Below are 20,413 nucleotides of genomic sequence, written 5' to 3' on the forward strand. Positions count from 1 at the left end.
ATCCGGGTTCTGTCCCTGAGCCTCTGGCTGGAGTTACAGGAGTCCTTGCATGGAAGCCCCACCCAGTGAGGAAGAACGAGACAGGGTCAGGCCTGAAGAGGCAATCTGGCTGCAGTCTTCCACAGCTGGTGTGTTGGGCTGTGGGGGACACATCTTAGAACCAAGCCGTCCAGCTTCCCTGGCTCCAGCAGCGGAAAATCACAACCTGGAGCTATAGAGATGAATGCCACCCTTCCCATGCCCAGGGAGCTTAGCGTTTTAGGAAATTGTGAGTCCCAGTGCTGACTGCTGCCCCTTCCCCAAGAAGCTGAAATGGCTTAGACAGCAAGTAGCTGTAGCTGTGGTGCTGGTCGCCTCTCTCCCTGGGAGCTCAGTAGGCTTAAGAATATTCCAGCTGAGAGGCTGTTGATAATCTGCATGGCTCCCTGGCGTGGGTTTGTGAGTGGGATCTTCTGCTCCATGGTTTACATAGTTCTGTGGTAAAGCATGGTTTCCCAGGCTGGGTAGCACACTCACTCACCACCTCCCTTGGCTGGGTGATGGGGGCTCCCCTGACCACGTGACTCTCAGGTGGGCTGCCACACCAATCTACAGTGTGTAGATTAATTAATAGATTGACTCTATTAATCAATCTATTAATTAATAGATTAATATCTATTAATCCTATAATACTCTTCCTTCCTCTCTGTGGATGGTGCCAGCTTCCTAGTCAGTTCTGATGAGAACCTGGATACCTTGGTTGCTGGTGAAGGATTCACATGCTTATTATGGTTCTTTTCGATGGGAGCCTCTGATTGCTGCTATTTCTAGTTGGCCATCGTTGTCCCCTGCCCCTGCAATATGACACATTTAACTGTAATGATATTAGCAGATGGAGACTTAGATAATCTTGGTTACCAAGAACTAGACATTTCAGGGATAAGGTTCAGTTTTAATCTACTAGGGAAGCCACTATTTAGTTGCTCAGAAGTGAGTTCAGCAGAAGTATTTGGTGCTTGAAAATGGAATCTAGATTCAAAGAGAATAAGAGGGATGACACATATATTTGTTATAGCCTTGGTACCAACCAAAGCAGCATTGACTCTAGATCCTCACATTCATGTTCCTTTTATTACATTTCACAGCAATTGTGAAGAGTAATGTTACTAATAAAGAAGTTAATCTAAGCATTGTAGGGGAGGAAATGTAAGGATGTCTTGGACCCCAGTCAGAGCCACTTCACTGAGCCGTTGTGCCCCTTCTCTGTTTGCTTTGATTGGTGGCTCACAGTTGTCTCTATTAGTTATGGCTCCCAGGGCAGCCAGTCATCCAGTGTCCCTCTGACTGGCACAGAGGTACAAAGGCTGGTGATGTGCCCTCAAAGATGTTCCAATATTATGGTGCCATTCATGCTCCAGTTACCCTATGAAACTGGGCCACTTCTTGTCTGTAATTAAGATCTCATTCTTTCTTAGTTGTCTAGCCAGTCAGTTTCTCTATTCTGCTTCTAAGAATGCTACCTGAAGAATTACCTTTACAAGAATTCCTCCCTTAGACTTTCCTTGCAAGGGGCCTCAACTGAGTCAATGTTCATATTCCTAAATCATCTCAGATCCCCTGTGATGCTGCATATCTGAAATTGTACATGATCTACAAAGATATGAAAGAAAACTTATCTCAATACTGCAGTATTGGGGCAAGACGTTTTGCCCTCAAAGTTTAGAAAGATTGCCCAACTGTGTTATGAAGTTTATTTCTGTCACAAAGTAGTCTTACATTAATCTGACTTTTCTTACTCTGGCTTTTATTTCTCCATGCTTTTCTTTGATTCAAGTTTGCCAGTGCCATCAAGGTATAGAAATTGCTGTTGTTTTTGTCTTGCACTGCTTTGTTTTTATTTCTTTTCTTTGAATATGCATCTACCTTTCTATGTGCATTCATGAGACTTTTTACTATTTTCCTAGTCCATAAGTATTTTTATTTTAATTAGTGGAGAATTGGTGTTTATTTTCTAAAATCAAAAAAGATTATCTATTAATCCTATAATAGGTTATCATTAACTTTCCATTATATCATTGCTTAATTATTTCATTTTTGTTTATATATTCCCTATCTTCTATAGCAAAACTACTTTAAAGATTTTTAAGTTATTACTCATCCAATTTTATATAGCCTCTATCTTAATCTAAACTAGTGTTTAAAACCCTTTAGTTTTCATGAAGTAATTCTGTGTTCTACCTATCTTACATTAATCATAGCTATCATATATATATATATATTTTTTGAGACGGAGTCTCGCTCTGTCGCCCAGGCTGGAGTACAGTGGCCGGATCTCAGCTCACTGCAAGCTCCGCCTCCCGGGTTCACGCCATTCTCCGGCCTCAGCCTCCGGAATAGCTGGGACTACAGGCGCCGGCCACCTCGCCCGGGTAGTTTTTTGTATTTTTTAGTAGAGACGGGGTTTCACCGGGTTAGCCAGGATGGTCTCGATCTCCTGACCTCGTGATCCGCCCATCTCGGCCTCCCAAAGTGCTGGGATTACAGGCTTGAGCCACTGCGCCCGGCCAGCTATCATATTTTTAAAAAGGTAGTTATGGCTGGGTGCAGTGGCTCACGCCTGTAATCCCAGCACTTTGGGAGGCCGAGGCGGGTGAATCCTGAGCTCAGGAGATCGAGATCATTCTGGCTAACATGGTGAAACCCCATCTCTACTAAAAATACAACAAATTAGGCAGGCGTGGTGGCACCCGCCTGTAATCCCAGCTACTTGGGAGGCTGAGGCAGGAGAATCACTTGAACCCGGGAGGTGGAGGTTGCGGTGAGCTGAGATCGCACCACTGCACCCCAGCCTGGGTGACAGAGTGAGACTGTCTCAACAACAACAACAAAAAATAAGTTATTTATAATTTTCTGATCTTATTTTATAAGGACAGGTAAAAATAGTGTGCTTTTCTTTACCTCCTGAGTCTAGGCCAATCTAAGAAAAAGGTAGATACGCTCACATGGAACTACAATATAAGCATTGACCCTAAGAGTGGCGTTAGTAAAGAACATTTAAACCTGTGGTCAAAGTGCTTGCAAACTCTCAATCTCTAGCAATGCTTGCAATACCAGTCTCAATACCAGGATATCACACCTAGGAAAATGCACATTTTCAGGCTTGATGTATTTAGCTAGACTTGTTGTTAAACAGGGTAGAACAATAAAATGAGAACATGAATGATTCAGTAACACTTGCAACTTACAATACATTACTTCTACCCAATCAAGAAGAGTTAAGAAATGCATGCCATTCACCAACATGATGAATAGGCACAGCAAACAGGTGGAAATGTTTCTCGAGATGTAGTCCCTCCACATGCAAAGTGGAGTTTATGTAAATGTAAATCTCTTGCAGCAATCTTCCTTTATTCATTAATATTGACAAGACATTTCTAAAACTGTCTCTGAAATATTGTGTATATCATGTCTAGACATAATAATTTTAACTGTTTCTTTTTTTATAGTTTTTTTTTTCACTGAGACGGCCCATGTTTGAATATTTTCATATATTTATCTCTGAAAGAAGTTAATTTTACAAGATTCATCATCTTGAAATATGTATTCTCTTGTTACAATTTCTGCTTACTTCTCTGGTTTATTATGAAACTTGAAAACATAAGTGGATAAACAATCTCCAATGTGCACCACCTGTGGAATTATTTCCTTCCCTAAAATATTTCTTCCCCAAAGTCAGTTTCATTGGTCAAGACTATGCATTTCCACTCTCGTTCTTCACAATATACTTCTCTGTACTGTATTTTCAGGAAATTGCAGTGTTTGGATTAATCTAGAAAGAAAAGATGCTAATAATATTAGGAGTGCTTCAAAAAGTATAACTATACTCTCCCCATTTTTCTGAAAACATTTGTTTCCTACTCTTTGTAGTGGGTGTTATTTTAAGTTATAAAATATATTGAAATTAGTCAGGCATGGTGATGTGCACCCGTAGTCCCATTCACTTGGGAGGCTGAGGCAGGAGAATCGCTTGAACCCAGGAGGTGGAGGCAGCAGTGAGTCAAGTTGATGCCACTGCAGTCCAGACTTAGAGATCGGAGTGAAACCTTGTCTCAAAAAAGAAAAGAAAAAAGATATTAGTCATTGCAAGAATTTCATTTAAAAGTAAGCCCTTTTTATACGACCTTTTTAAAGGTATTTATACGCATTTTAGTTTTTTGGTTTGTTTGTTTAGAAAGTGTCTTGCTCTGTCACTCAGGCTGGAGTACAATGGCATGATCTTGGCTCACTGCAACCTCCGCTTCCTGGGGTTCAAGCAATTCTCCTGCCTCAGCCTCCTGACTAGCTGAGATTACAGGTGTCCGCCACCATGCCTGGCTAATTTTTTGTATTTTTAGTAGAGATGGGGTTTCACCATTTAGGTCAGGCTGGTCTCGAACTCCTGACCTCCGGTGATCCACCTGCTTCAGCCTCTCAAAGTGCTGGGATTACAGGCGTGAGTCACTGTGCCTGGCCATTTTAAGTTGATTTTTATATTTCTGTTTAAATTATTATGTTTTTTAAATTGGAAAAGAAAATGAAACTTAAAAAATGTATATATATATATATTTAAAGACTCTTCTATGACCACAGAGTCAAGTATAAATCCAGCACTCTGATTGAGGCAATCGAATCCAGAGATCTGATTTTAGAAAGCTATGCTTTAAAATGCTATGTTGTCGTCTCTCTTTTCTCTTGGGTTCTCTCTCATTCTTTCTCTCTCTCTTTCTAATTCTATCCTTTGCCTTCCCACTTACCAATCTATCTACATATCTTGTATCTATTCTTCTATCCATCCAATCAACTGATATATCTATCTTTTATATATGTGTACTTTTTTTTTCTTGTTTCATACTCAACTGATGAAAGTGATGCAATAGTTGAGCAATATAAGTGAAATAACATTGTCGCAGACTTTTATTGAATGGATATTGTGTTGTGAGAATTACAAGAGTATCGAAAAGGCCATACACAAAATCTAGAACAGTTGCCTGTGTTTAGAAAAGAATACATTTCCTTGTAATTGTGATCATTCTAAAGCAACATTTCACACACACACACTCAAGAGCAAACTTTCACCCATGCAATGTTTGATGTACAAGCATATAAAAGTTACCTGTATAACAAATGTTTTCATCCAAGGAGAAAGTCTACCAGCACACTTGAAATATGGTCTACACAAGTGAAATGTACAATACATACATGTTAGTTGAATTAGCATTCATAGAAAGCACATATACTACAAATTAGAGTAAATGAAATAAATGTCATACAGCAAGTAACGTCAAATACATTGGTCTGAATGATTTCGATATGTTTGGTTCAACTTTGTTTACTTGTGTTGGTTTTAACTATAAATCCCAAAATAAATTTGCCTATTACTCACTGATTTTATGGAAATTGTAAGTTGCTTATTTAAGGACATTAAAAATTCTTTTTAGCAGTACACCCTTTTTATTTTTTACTGTGAAGTTGTGTTAATTTCAGAGAAGTTAACATTACCAACGAAACAACTATTTTAATTAATATAAGGTAAACATTACTATAGATAAGCTGTATATCTATATATGTGGTTGTATAATGTGTGTTGTTATGTACATACAGATGTGTATATATTTATATATTATATATCTATGATGCTAACTCTAGCCTTATAAACTTTTTTACGTTTCAAACAAAAATCATAAGGTATACTTGATGTAACTTGACATTTTATTTCAGAAAAAAATTATAAAAAGAAAAGAAATCCCTAAAAGAGAAGGAGTACCAAGAAGGACTCAACTGCTGAAGTAGGTCAAGGGCAATTAAATTGCCTGCTTAATATGCTTGCTCACAATTCGATGATTTCTGTAAATTTTATTTTTATAAAGTTCCTTTGAAAATATTGTTCTTTTGCTTTGATAAGCTTTTAAGACACATTCACACACGTCTTATTACCTGTCAGCCATTTTCCTTCATTATAAATGTCATTTTGTTAGGGTCTTGATTTAATTATAGACTCTTGTTTGCTAGGACAACTGACCAACTGAAGAATCCCTACTGCTTTATTCAATAGAAGTAGCTCCTGGAGTTTTGGCTTTAATTCACTCCATTTTCCCTAGTTCATAAAGTGTGAAAACTTATATTTTATTCAGTATTTTTCTTGGCTCTCTGATTGAATCAGTTTCCAAGGAATGAGACATATGTGTGAGTTATATCTCCTTTACAAATATTCTTTCTTGCGAGGAATTACTTTTTATTTGCCAATATGGAGATTGTCAAGGCTAAGTACTCATGTATGCCTACTGTGAAAATGTGTTTTATTGAATGGCCTTAAATCTTAATGTTTCTTGTTATAAAAATCCATAAGGAAAGAATATTGCAAAAGATTTTTAAAATTTTTTAAATGTGTATATTTGTAAGGTTAATTTAATTAATTGTTGTCAGTAAAATAATCTTGACACCTAAAGGACTTTTTAATAAACACGTTGACAGAGTTGTTTCTTCTGCTATGCAGCCTGTCTTCTGCACCATATTGATTTTAAGGTCCTTAGATGTGGGAATTTGTTTTGGACAATATTGGATAGAAGGCCCTTGAAGAGTATAATAGGGGTGTGTGGTGGGGGAAAATTAGTATTTCACTTTTCTTAATAACCATTGTTGGACCGTGCACCCAAGCACTACAACAATGGTTCTGCATCCACAGCCCACAATGGGATTCAACCTATGAACTTTGTAGGGGAACAAAAAAAGTTAAATCTTTATGTTCACTAATGTATCTAACTGAAATTTAGTACATCTTAGATAGATGTAAATAATACAAAGTAGTATTAGAGTGCCTGGCCTATCTTGTCACCAATTAAAATTTTGTATATTTTCATATCACATTACCTTGCTGCAGATATATTGAGATATGTTGACTGGAGAATAATTCTCTGGGTGACCTTAGACCAACCCATTTCTCCCCATTTTCTCACTTACACTTCTCAAGAATGTTTGTAGAATGTGCTGTGAATGCAATGTCCTGAGATAAGAAAGAACTGTCTGGAGCAGCCTGGTCTCTTTCCCAGTCCTTCCCTAGAAACAGAATGTCCTTCAATGCTTTAACTCAGTGATCCATGGAACTCTGGGGTTATAAAATCCATTATGTGCTGGTTTCCAGGGCCTCTCAGGCATGGTACAATTAAGGTATGTACAGATAAGACTCTATGTACCCTGGGCAGCTTTCCTGAGCCATGGCAGGCTAGCTTACAAGCAATACTAGGCTTCTGTTGTCTCTTTCTGTCTATTTATAAGTAATACATCTACTTCCTATAACTCATTATGTATAGGTGTTCTATCGCATCGAACGAGAGCAAGTTGGGAACCAGTGCAGAGTGAACCTGCTTCACATTTACAAGCAAAACTACCACGATATTTTGCTACTTATGAGTCCAGCCTTAAGATTTAATCATTTGATGTATCAATATGATCACATACATAACTGAATTTTATAGTCTCTATAGTTTGACTAATATGTTTCAAAATAATTAAATTTATTTGTAATCCTAAGTATTTTATTTTACAAATGTATAAAAATTATAGTGAGCACACAGGCAACAAAGGCAAAAATAGGCTAATGAGGCCTCATCAAACTTAAAAGTTTTCATTTGTCAAAGGATATAATGAACAGAGTAAAAAGAGAACCCATGAAGTGGGAGAAAATATTTGCAAATCACATAACTGATAAGAGGTTAATATCTAGCATATGTAAAGAACTCCTACAATTCAAGAACAAAAGTTCAAGTAATCCAATTAAAAGTGGGCAAGAAACTTGGATAAGCATTTCTCCAAAGATGATATGCAAAGTCGAGCAAACATGAAAAGATCCTCAGTATCACTAATCATCGGAGAAATTCATTTTGTTGTGAGATATCACCACACATCCATTGGGATAGAAACTATCAAAAACAAACAAAACCAGGAAGTAACATGTGTGTTAGCAGGGATATGGACAAGTTGAAACCCTTGTGCATTGTTGGTTGGATTGTACAATGGTGCAAACTTTATGGAGAACAGTACTGACTTCCTTCAAAAAATTACAAATGTCAATATCATATGATATTCAGCGATCACACTTCTGGGTATTTACCCCCCAAAAAGTGAGGTTCTCAAAGAGATCTTTGTACGTGTATGTTCATAGCAACACTATTTACAGTGTAGATATAGAAAGCATAATAGTTGTTACCAGGGGCTGGGGACAGGGGGAAAGGAGTTTCGTTGTTTAATCCATACAGAGTTTCAATTCTACATGATAAAAACATTCTGGAGATCTCAACACTACTAAACTGTACACTTAAAAGTGGCAAATTGTATGATACGTATGTTTTACTTCAGTAAAAATCATATACTGAGAACGAGTCTGTAAGCTTCACTGGATTTTCCCAGTCTTTGGTGTGAAAATGGTTACAAATCCCTACACAAGAGGAATATTGGAGAAGCCTGATTTGCCCCTTCATACTGATTCTCTCAGAGCAATTTATTAATTTGTAATCTTTTGAGATGAATCATCATGCAATTCTTCAGTTTATGAAAGTATCTCTGCACAGCCTAGCATTTTGAAAGGAAAATAAAATAATAAATAATGTTCCTAGCCAACAGTTACCTGAATTTAGTTGAGACTGCCATGTGTACATATTTGAAAAAGATTTGGGAATAATCAGAAAGAAAACCCTCTATCTCCTTCCTCACAAATTATCTACAACTCTAGTATTTCTTCATAATTTCCAGATTTACATAAAAATTATGAAAATCTAGTTAACTCACCTTTAAAGGAGAATAAGATCTTATCTTGTAGACAATAAGTGCCAGATATGGAGATAAATGATCTGATTATCTTATTAGAATTGAATTTTTGTGGCTGAGTTTTTGAATAAACCAAGACTTACAATATTCCTGTAGCCTATAAAGCACGTTGACTACTGATTCTTTCCTGCTTCTGAAAAAGACACAAATTGAGAGGGAAGTTTATATGTTCCATCTCAGATACAAGCAATAACTTGCCATATAAGAGAGACTGATGGTAATTATCTCCACATCCCTACAGTACTATTATTAATGATAATGGTGACTCAAATTGGAAGCCCTTTGAATATGAGTAAGTGGTTGTAAAAGCTGAAATTTCTACCTAATGAATTCACATGTAATCACTTACACTTACAGAACTTTCCAAAGGATGGAACTGGCCATTGCAGAGAATTTATTCAATTGGATTTGGCTTTTTGATTTTATGTTTGAGAACTAATTTTGTATAGAAGTGCTCATTAAAAGAAAAAGTTAACAGAATAATATACTGGAGACATTTCTGGAAAAATAATATATAATCATAAGTAGTCTTTTGCCTATTGTTTTATTAAAGCCATTCTAGTGTTTGAGAGATGGTGTTTTCTTGTTTTCATGTGCATTTTCATAGTGGATAGTGATGTTGGGCATTTTTTTATATGATTATTAGCCATATATAAGTTTTCTTTGAAGAAAGAGATATTCAAATCCACTATACTTTTTGATTTATTTTCTTTTACTTTTTTTAAATTAGGGATTTTCTATTCATATTATGATTTGAAATCATTCAGGACTTTGTTTCTTTCGATGTTTCTAATTCTTTAACCATTTCAGAACTGACTGATGCATTTATAATGCTACAACAGAATCTTATTAGGTGATTGTATTGCGTATAGGGTGGCCATAACAAAGTACCACAGACAGAGTGGTTTAAACAACAGGAATTTTTCATCACAATTCCGGAGGCAGGAAGTCTGAGATGAAGGTGTGGGGAGGGTTGGTTTCTTCTGAGGCCTCCCTTCTTGGCTTGTAGGTGGCCATCTTGTCCCTGTGATTTATTTTGTTAGTGATTGCTCTAGGAACAACAATACGAACCTGAAATTACAGCATTCAATTTAAGAATAATAGTAGCTTTAATTCTTTAAGCTATAGAGAATTTGCTTCAATACAGCTCCATTTCATCTTCCTCACCTTTTGGCTATGATTGTGACACACAGGTATATCTCTGAGATATTGAGGCTTTGGTTGGACACCACTGCAATAAAGATATCATAATAAAGCATGTCACACCAAGGTTTTTGTTTTTTAGTGCACATCAAAGTTATTTTTACATTATAATGTATTCTATTAACTATGCAAGCATTATATCCAGAACAATCAATGTACATACCTTAATTGAAAAATATTTTATTGCTAAAAAATCTCTCACTTTGTGCAGACACACAAATCTCTTACTTGGTGCAGACACACAAAATAAGCACATGCTGTTGGAAAATTGTGTTGATAGACTTGCTCTCCACAAGTTTGCCATAAACTTTCAACTTGTGGAAAAAACAACACACAATATATTTAAAACACAACAAAACATAGCACAATATGAGTTATGCCTGTGCATTGCATCTATGTATGTTATACACTTATTTTTAAAATAAGTATTTTATACAATTTAATATTTATAAAGAATGTAAAAGAAGTATATGGACTTATATATTTACCTAAATATTTGTATTTTTGGTGCTTACTCTGTATTTGCATATACTTGTATTATTACCTGGTGATAATATTTCCCAATTTGTTGAATACCTTTGGTTGATTTTAATAGCCCTGAAATGATTCCTAAAATGATAACATTTTAAAATAAGTTTTTATTGGACCTAGGTTATAAATAGTGATGAATATTTATCTTGGAATTCTTAAGGAAATGTGAAATATTCCCTAAGAAATAAATGAAATTTATTTCCCATGTAGAACAAAATATGTTAATACCATAACCACAAAGGTATACATGGATAGTGCTATTGTCAATAGTGCCACCATTTACAATACAGTCTTAATGTAGTAAGATTTGCCTTTATTCTAGCAATGGTGATTGTATTCTCTCACTGAAGTATTTAAACAAAGGGGGCCTTCATCCCTGGTGTCTACTTTTGATGTGTCACTTCTCAGAGGCAAAACGTTTTACCTGTAGTACAGAGATATGGATGACTAACTTGAAGAGTTAAGAAACAAAAGTGGAAATCTTTCCTCTAACCAGACCCAAGGTTATTTGATAGTGGCACATGTTAGAGAAAGAAATGAGCTCACTAAAAAAATGCCAATCTATTTTCAAAAACATAAAGTGTGAGTTATTTTAGTGAAGCTTATTGTGCAAAAATGCTTAGTAACATGAATACTTAGTAGTACATTCTTTCAAATGTATTGTGCTATTAAATGTAACAGATTAGAATCATAATTTCTACATATCATTAAAAAGCAGCTGTTGTATTTATTTTCCGACACCAAATTCTTCTCATAAATATACAACATTTATTTAAAATCTGGCATACTTATTCAGAAACTGTTCATTGCATCATTAATTTTCAAACTATAACCTGAAGGTTATCAGATTTTTCATCGTTACTATTGTGAATGTTATGTTTAGAAAAGTCATATGTCGAAAATATTTTATAAATGTAGATGGTGCCCGAAGATTATAAGAAATATATTGTGACCAAAACTTTAGCATCTTAAGGATCTATGTTATTACCTATCATCAATTTCAAGTAACAATTGAATTAATAAATAAAATTAAAAGAAACATGTTACTGAGATATGACTACAACAAAAGATTCCATTTTAGAGGGGAAGTTGAGTGTAAGTAATTGCTGGACAGCAGACTGCATTCTCTCCTACAGAAATTATCTTTAACAGGCGGGAATTTCTCAGTGATCAAGAATAGTTTCCACATAGAGTAGCCACAAAAGGAAAGCACAGCTCATTAAAATATTAATAACATAACAAGAGGTAAATGTATTCATGAGAATATTAAAAATGTGAAACAATAGCATTTTTACATGCAGATCAGTGTTTACATCCAAATAAGGCTAATCATGTGTTAAATATTGTAAAATATATTTAAGTAATAGACATATGAGCATTAAAAAGTGAGATAATGTCAGAAATTGGCAAATAACCTGATCATATAGAGATAACAAACCAGGGTAAGTCTGAGAGATATTTAGAAAGCAGTTCATAGTCCAATCTGATTTCTACTTTTTGGAAACTCAGTTTGTCAACTTTCTAGGTATTGACAGAAAAGGGGGAGAGTAGAATTCAGGAGAGCAGACAGAAGACCACTGGGATAGACAAGGGGCAATCTTGCTTAAATTTAGGATTGCAGGTGGAGAAAAACGGTTGGATTGAAAATATGACTTTGAATATAGAACTTTCTGATAGGTTAAATACTGGGATTTATATCACAGTATTAGAAAAAGAAAGATGTCGTGACAGAATCATAGGTTTTTGGTTTTAGCCACAGGGTCAACTGATGGTATCAGTTGCTGCAACAGAAAATACCAAAGAACAAGACAGACTAGGGAGAAAAGATTCTAAGCCAATTGTTATTGCCTTGTTAACTTTGAGATGCTTCTTGGCATCTAAACTGAAATTTTGAAGATTTTTAAAGATATTTAAGCTGAGTTTATGGAAGAGGTGTATGCACCAGTGGCTTTATATTTAAAGACATGAAGAGATATGGGGTCATACTGAGAGTGAATGTATTTAGAGAAGAGCAAAGGACTGAGTCTTGTGTCGCATTATTTAACCACTCACCAATTGGTTAAAAAATGAGAATTCACCAAAGGAAAGTGGGGAAGACATTTAAAGGTCATCATTGACCTTCCCTCAAGGAACGTACATTTATAAAGACAGATATATACTTTCATTACTATAATAGGAGGAAGCTTTGATAAGTGCATCAGTTGCTGTATGTAAAAATAAAGTCCTACTACATTCAGATAAGAAACATGGCCAGGCAAGATGGCTTATGCCTTTAATCTCAGCTGTTTGGGAAGCCAAGTGGAAAGATTGCTTGAGGCCAGGAGTTCAAGACCAACCTGGATAACATAAGAAGATCCTGTCTCTATAAAAAAATTAAAAATTGGCTGAGCATGATGGCATATGCCTGTACTTGTAAATACTCTTGAGGCTGATGTGAGAGGATTGTTGATGCCCGGGAGTTTGAGACTGCAGTAAGCTAGGATTACACTATTACACTCCAGTTTGGACAACAAAGGCAGACCTTGTCTCTGAAACAACAACCAAAAGAAAACAAAAAGAAAAAAGAAAAGAAAGATAACTTTTAGCCAGGGATAATTTAGAGTTTTCTTGAAATTTCTGTTCCACCCCTTCTCTTCTTTCAAATAATCTGTTCTTTCAAGAGTTTCAAATGAATGAACAATGTGTCAATGAATGCACCACTGTCCCTCATAATCTCCTTTCTCCATTCAGTGTTGGCTGGTGCAGTGTAGTTACTTCTTACACATGGTCAAGCCAGTCATTGACTAGACAGTGTCCTGTGGCTTTGCATGGAAATAAATTAAGATGTATCCCAGTTAACTGAACCAATGAGTAAAACAGAATGATGAAGAAAAGTAGAGTAGAGTGGATTTATGTTAATTTCAGATGTTGATGTTATATTGCATGGTCTCCTCCTGTTGTTTTCAGGAGTACCCTGATTCCTACCTTTTCTCTGTCTGGCTTTTCATTTATTTCTGTAACTCTATGACATCTGTCTGCCTCTCTATGTCTTCTTTTTTTCGTTGGATAATTTGACGTTCTATACCCCCTATATCAAAATGAATCCAGTCATGAACAGGGATGAAAACAAATCTTATTAAAGAAAAAACAATTGAGCTGGGACATAAAGATTGAATAAAATTTTAGCTTGCAAATATCATGATGTATAAATTACTTCATCCTATCTCATGATGACAATTTGGATTTACACAATTTTTTAAACTCTGGCAGAAGATTAGATAATCATTTAAGTCAGATGGTCAGATTCTAGTTTAGACACCTGGGTAAAAATAAACCCTCTAACCCTCTCTTTTCAGTCAAGTAAGTTAGACTTAAAATGTCAGAATGTATTTTGTTCCTAGTCAAGTGCTTCAATCATTACCACTCATCACATCTACCACTATGTAAATCTACTCATCTCTTCACTTGCATAAGTTCCTTATACGCAAATTGATTTGTATTTATTTCATTCATAAAAAAGCTACTTACACTCATTTTCTGCCTAGAATAATTTGCACTATAACCCATGTTGATCTACCATTATTTCTGCAAATATTATATGCATGTATTTCTCTTTCAGACACTCGGCCCTGATGCTTTCTTTGTGGGGGTTTTCCTTTTTCCTCTTGGATTTTCACTAAAAGTAGTTATAATATTGGCTGTGTTCTTATTTGTCTGTGCCACTTCCAGATCATCAATCTATGATTCTTTCTTTATTAATATTTATACTTCATATCTTGTGTCTCACCCTTTTAAATTACCTTAGCCATCTATTGTCTTGTATGACCCTGTCAAGATGTATACATAAAGATGTATAAGCTTTTTCTTTACTCGACCCTGGAAATCATCTTCAGTGATGTTAACATCTATATCGAGGATTCTTCTAAGTCTTTGATTTTAAGATTCTTCAAACTTTTTAAGAAGACAGAATTTTATCCTCCTTCTAGATCATCATGATCTTAACTGTTACATGGTAAATTATGTCTCATTCCTCTTTTTCCTACAATATTAATACTATCTGTCATATCCCTTATTCCAACTCCTACCTATACACTAAACTTGCTTTTGTTTCAAAATGATTCACTAATCAATCATATTCTCTGACTTTGCCAATGATTCTAGGCCACTTATTCATTGTGTTTTTTCCTAAGTTGCATAGACATTAAAATATAAATGTTAAGTAAAAGAGTATGAAAAAAAAAAAGCTCTATGGAGAAAAATTATCCTAATACAATCAAACCTATGCTTCTTCAATGCAGACAGCCCAGTCCCAAAAAAGCACCTGAAGCTTGTTTTAGCTTTCATTCTTCTTGTGGTAAGAATACGTCAAAGAAAATGAAAAAGATCCTCAAAGCAATGAATCCAAGGAAATAATTTCATAAGTTGCAAGATACTGTGTCTTCTGTACATAATACATCAAAAGTACAAGGTTTTTCTAGGGATAAACTGGAGCTGTCTTCAGAGCTAGGCTTCTTCATCAGGGATGCCTGAAGAGCTCACATGGACAAAGTAGAATACCAGAGGGACACTTGGTTTTGTGCCTGCAGCAGGTATTTTTTATCTAGCTATACTTTATTCCAAACTCCATATATTCACTCATCTCTGTGTCTCGACTTCTGTTGACCAATGGAACTTCTTGTGAGGATAGATATATTTTACATCTTCATTGTACTATGGTAACCACCAGGCCAATATGGCTATTAAATGAATAAATGCAGCTAGTGGACTGAACAACTGGATTTTTGGTTTTATTTAACTTAAACTCAAATAGCCACATGTAGCTAGCAGTTGCAGTAGACAGAAAAGCTCTAGAGGTATTCATTGAATTTTTTTGACATAAACTGAGGACTTTAAAAAGACGCTCAGTGCTACCAGATGTTATTTTTTCTGCCAGGCATTTTACGCCTTCACCTATATATGTGGCCTTTTGTATTTTCTAACAAGTTCAGATCTTGTCTATCAAAAACAAGCAAAAATAATCAACAATAAAAAATTCAACTTTACCTTGACTCTGCTTTTAGCAGTATTCTTTTTTTTTTTTTTAAACTTTTCAGTTCCAGGGTACAAGTGCAGATTTGTTACAGAGGGAAACTTGTGTCATGGGTGTTTGTTGAACAGATTATTTCATCACTCAGGTATTAATCCTAGTACTCATTAGTTATTTTTCCTAATCCTCTCCCTCCTCCCACTCTTCACCCTCTTAAAGGCTCCAGTATGTGTTGCTGTCCTTTGTGTGTTCATGTGTTCTCATCATTTAGCCCCAACTTGTAAGTGGGAAAATGTCGTATTAGGTTTTCTGTTCCCGTGTTAGTTTGCGAAGGGTAATGACTTCCGGCTCCATCCATGTCTCTGCAAAAGATATAATATCAGCTGGGCGCGGTGGCTCACGCCTGTAATCCCAGCACTTTGGGAGGCTGAGGTGGGCAGATCACCTGAGGTCGGGAATTCGACACCAGCCTGGCCAGTGTGGAGAAATCCCGTCTCTACTAAAAATACAAAAATTAGCCGGGTGTGGTAGCACACGCCTGTGGTCCCAGCTGCTCAGGAGGCTGAGGCAGGAGAGTTACTTGAACCTAGGAGGCAGAGGTTGTGGTGAGCCAATATCATGCTGCTGTACTCCAGCCTGGGTGACACAGCAAGACTCCATCTCAAAAAAAAAAAAAAAAAAAAAAGACGTCATATCATTCTTTTCATGGCTGCATAGTATTCCATGGCGTATATATTCTTACTTTCTGGTGCAACTTTTAAAAAATTTGACTTCTGACCAAATCTTTATCACACTGCAATCTGGATTTTACACTAGTGTATTTTGTATTTCTAAAATATCTTAGAATTTATTTGTATAATATATTGGCAATCTAGATGAATGAGATATTGTTTATGCCTCTGAAGAGGAAAGTGGTGATCTAAAGAGATAAGACAAATTTCCTTGGGACTCCATATGTTTGATTTTGAGTATCTGATATTATTATTATTCTGTGAAATCTAAGTCTGTCTGAAATTCTGTGTCAGCTTCTGAGCATTGAACTTTTATTCTTTTTGTTACATATCTTAAAGTTACTTTGAAAGATGTTAGATATAAAATATTTACAGTTATTATGACTTAATTTTGTATTATGAATACTGATTATGCATAATAAAAAGGGTGGTATAGAACTTATTTTACCTCAAATTCATAATATCATGAAATCTTGAATACAACATGTGAGCTAAAGCATTTGTTATTTGGCTCTTAATGTATGTTGATATGATTACAATAGGCATCCCAACCCATCAATGATAGGCTTAATAAAGAAAAGGTGATATATATACACCATGGAATACTATGCAGCCATTAAAAGGAATGAGATCATGGTCTTTGCAGGGATATGGATGAAGCTGGAAGACATCATCCTCAGCAAGCTAACACAGAAACAGAAAAATCAAACACCATGTGTTCTCACTCGTAAGTGGGAGTTGAACATTGAGAACACATGGACACTGAGGGGGACAACACACACCAGGACCTGTTAGGGTTGGGTGGTGAGGGGAGAGAACGTAAAGGATGGGTCAATAGGTGCAGCAAACCACCATGGCACACGTATACCTGTGTAACAAACCTGCATGTTCTGTACACGTATCCCGGTTTTTAATTTTAGAAGAAATCAAGAAAAAACAATAATGAAAATGAAAATGAAAAAAAATAATAATCATTACAAAATTTAAAATTAACCTTGAATAGACAAAGTAAAGCATTCCAAGCCGAGAAAACTGCATAGGGATATGAGGATAGGAGAAGTATATATATGTGTGTATACATACATATACACACTCACATACACACACACACACAAACACACACATATATAGTGGAAGTTTATGCATATGAGCAAAATGAAAATTTAGACATGAAACATACCTTTGCAAATTTAAGACCCAATTAGTGCTTTTTAAATTTCCTAAGCTTAATATGAAAATTATTAATTATGTTATTCTATGTAGGATAAGAGGCAGATTTTAAATCAGAAGGACTAGGTCTGAGTCTTGGGTATGTTTTGATTAGTTGTATGATTGCGGGCATTTCCTCATTAGCAAAATATAAACTATAATAATGTCTGGCAAACCCATGCTGCATTATTGCTGCCAGGATCATATTGCTGTGGGGTTGAGGTGCAATGCGCATCTCCTCCTCTTTGATGATTTCACTGATAATGTGGATTTAAACATCTCTAACAAACTGGGAAACGTAGTAAGGCTTTATATAGATGGCACTTCTCCCCATACCTCCTAAAATGTTTTCTTGATACTTTTTGGAGAGAGAAATTGGGCCTGATGCTGAAGGAGAACTCTTCTATCCACTGCAAGTCCACTTACATGAACAGCTAAATAAATGGATGGGATTCTTAAGGACTGTATGTAGAGAGCAAGGTTAACCAATCTGTGCTTGCTGCATGAGGTCAGAAAATGCAAAAAGAGAATGAGGAAATTTAAGCTGGGTCCCTCTCTTTAATTCAGAGTTTCTTCCCACTTTTCAGTGAATAAGCAATGATGAGTGTTAGGCTGTTTATTCAGATACCCTCATGCCATTGCAGAAGCTAGTAGAGGAAGAATACAAGGAAAAAGGTATCTCTCAGCCTGTGGAAAGAGGATGGCTATTTCATCCACTAAAGGTATTAAGCAGAGATGTGAGTGAAAGATTCTGTCATTCCCAAATATGGTTAAAATAATATAAAATTCTAGACATTTAAAAGTACTAAGATATTCATTTATTATTTGATAATATATAATCAAAAATAATATAATCATATAACTTACAGCAAGAAGAAATATATATCATATCATAGAAAGAAGAAATTGTACTTACCTCTTAAAAGAAGGGCTAGAAAATATCTTGAAAAACAGGCAAAGTTATATCGCAGGGACAAACATGAGAAAATCCGAATGGAAAGCACTGTCTTGTAAGCACATCAGTTCAAGTATTCACTTTTCCCCAACATACATGGATGACATTTGCTAAGTCAATCAGTGCTCTGAGTTTTAATTTTTTGTTATTAAAATGAGAGTATTATACATTACTATATCTGAGTATCAATCTCTCTCTGTTTCCATTGAAAATCCCTAAGCTTGCAGCTGTTTCAATAGCTGAAAATGTCTCCAAGTACCCTAAAAAATGACAAATATTTGATTAAGCGGTAGAGATCACACTGCATATTTCTTTCTTCTATTTCTGCAATAAGAACATGTTTGTTAATGACTATGGGCAATCTTGAAGAGAAAAGAAGTTAGTAGAAGGAAAACTGCAGAAACAAGCAAGACAGAAAAAAATGTAGACAAAGTCGATACCACTGGTGTCAATGGGAAAGGGAGTATGGCCTAAAACTTTCTTTATCTCACCAGTTGACAGCACTGCTTTATGCAGCCCAGTAAGACTTTAGAAATGACTAAATTAATACCTATTTTTATAACTTCTAATATTTATAATATAATTTATAATATCTATTTTTATAATTTTTATAAATTCTTGATATTACCTATTTTATGTAGCATAAGAATCTATACAGCAGGTTCTCAAATATCTCCAAGTAACTGGGTTTTCTCCCACATCCCAATGGTGTACGGTTTAAGTGAATTTGTATGTCTACATCGTCCCAGTAGGAGTGAATGTCTGTGTGTGTGTACCTGAGATGAGATGATGTCTTGTCCAATGCTGGTTTCCACCTTGTGTCCTGAGCTGTTGGGATAGGCTCCTGCGACCCGTGACCCTGAAGGAGAATAAATGGATTGAATAAAAGAATGATGGGTATAAATGATTGTAAAATAAAAATTTGTAAAGTAGATTATAAGTACACAAGTGCACCCTAATAAACAAGGTAGAATCAAAGCACACAGTGAACCCACGATGTTTGTGATTATTTTTGAATTGAGTACTGGCAGGAGACGCTCCTGATAATTTTCATTTTCCAAACATTTATTCTTGGTTTTAACCCACCACCACTAAAACCACAGTCACTGACTGATTCACCGAACACAGGGTATATAATTATCATACTTGTTTGCATTAATCTTTCTCAAGTATATATAGCTCACATTTATTTTACACTTTATATTGGGAGGACTGGAGGTATTTATTTAGAAGTTTGGGGATGTTTTTGTGACCACAGACATACTGTAGGGTCTTAACTCTTGTTTATATCTATTAACCTATGGTAAAATTGGTTTTCTTATATGTCATTTTGCTTAAAGCTGTGGTTTCCAAAAAACTATGGATGATGTTAAGTGAGGACTTAATGTATTTCAACACTGCCTGGGTACAGATGTTGAAGTTGAGTGAGTGGGGATTATACAAAACTAATACAAAAGCTATAAATTCAGTGTTCAACATAAATTTGGCTGGGCGAGGTGGCTCATGCCTGTAATCCCAGTACTTGGGAGGCCGAGGCAGGAGAATCGCTTTGAGCTCAGGAGTTCAAAACTAGCCTGGCCAAAGTGCCAAAACCCTATTAGTTCATTTTCACACTGCTATAAAGCACTGCTTGAGACTGGGTAATTTATAAAGGAAAGAGGTTTAATTGACTCACAGTTCAGCATGGATCAGGAGCCTCAGGTAACTTACAATCATGGCAGAAGGCTAAAGGGAATCAAGGCACCTTCTTCACAAGGCAGCAGGAAGGAGACTAGCCGAGTGAAGGGAGAAGAGCCCCTTATAAAACCATCAGAGTTCATGAGAACTCACTCATTATCACAAGGACAGCATGCAGGAAACTGTCCCCATGATTCAATTACCTTCACCTGGTCTGTCCCTTGACATGTGGGGATTATGGGGATTACAATTCAAGATGAGATT

The 20,413-nt window shown here is 35.8% G+C and overlaps 1 long non-coding RNA gene and 1 pseudogene across 1 annotated transcript; one reads left to right on the forward strand and one right to left on the reverse strand.

Moving 5' to 3' along the window:
• Window positions 1-4,577: 4,577 nt before the first annotated feature.
• On the reverse strand, window positions 4,578-20,023 carry LOC116274573. Its single transcript, XR_004183343.1, has 3 exons — window positions 19,249-20,023; window positions 6,886-10,069; window positions 4,578-5,189 (listed from the first exon to the last, which is right to left on the reverse strand). It is a non-coding gene; the product is annotated as an uncharacterized LOC116274573 (long non-coding RNA).
• On the forward strand, window positions 11,638-18,307 carry LOC110742788 (annotated as a pseudogene).
• Window positions 20,024-20,413: the final 390 nt, after the last annotated feature.

This window comes from Papio anubis, chromosome 4 (assembly GCF_008728515.1).
Source record: "Papio anubis isolate 15944 chromosome 4, Panubis1.0, whole genome shotgun sequence".
In the NCBI taxonomy this organism is placed as follows: domain Eukaryota; kingdom Metazoa; phylum Chordata; class Mammalia; order Primates; family Cercopithecidae; genus Papio; species Papio anubis.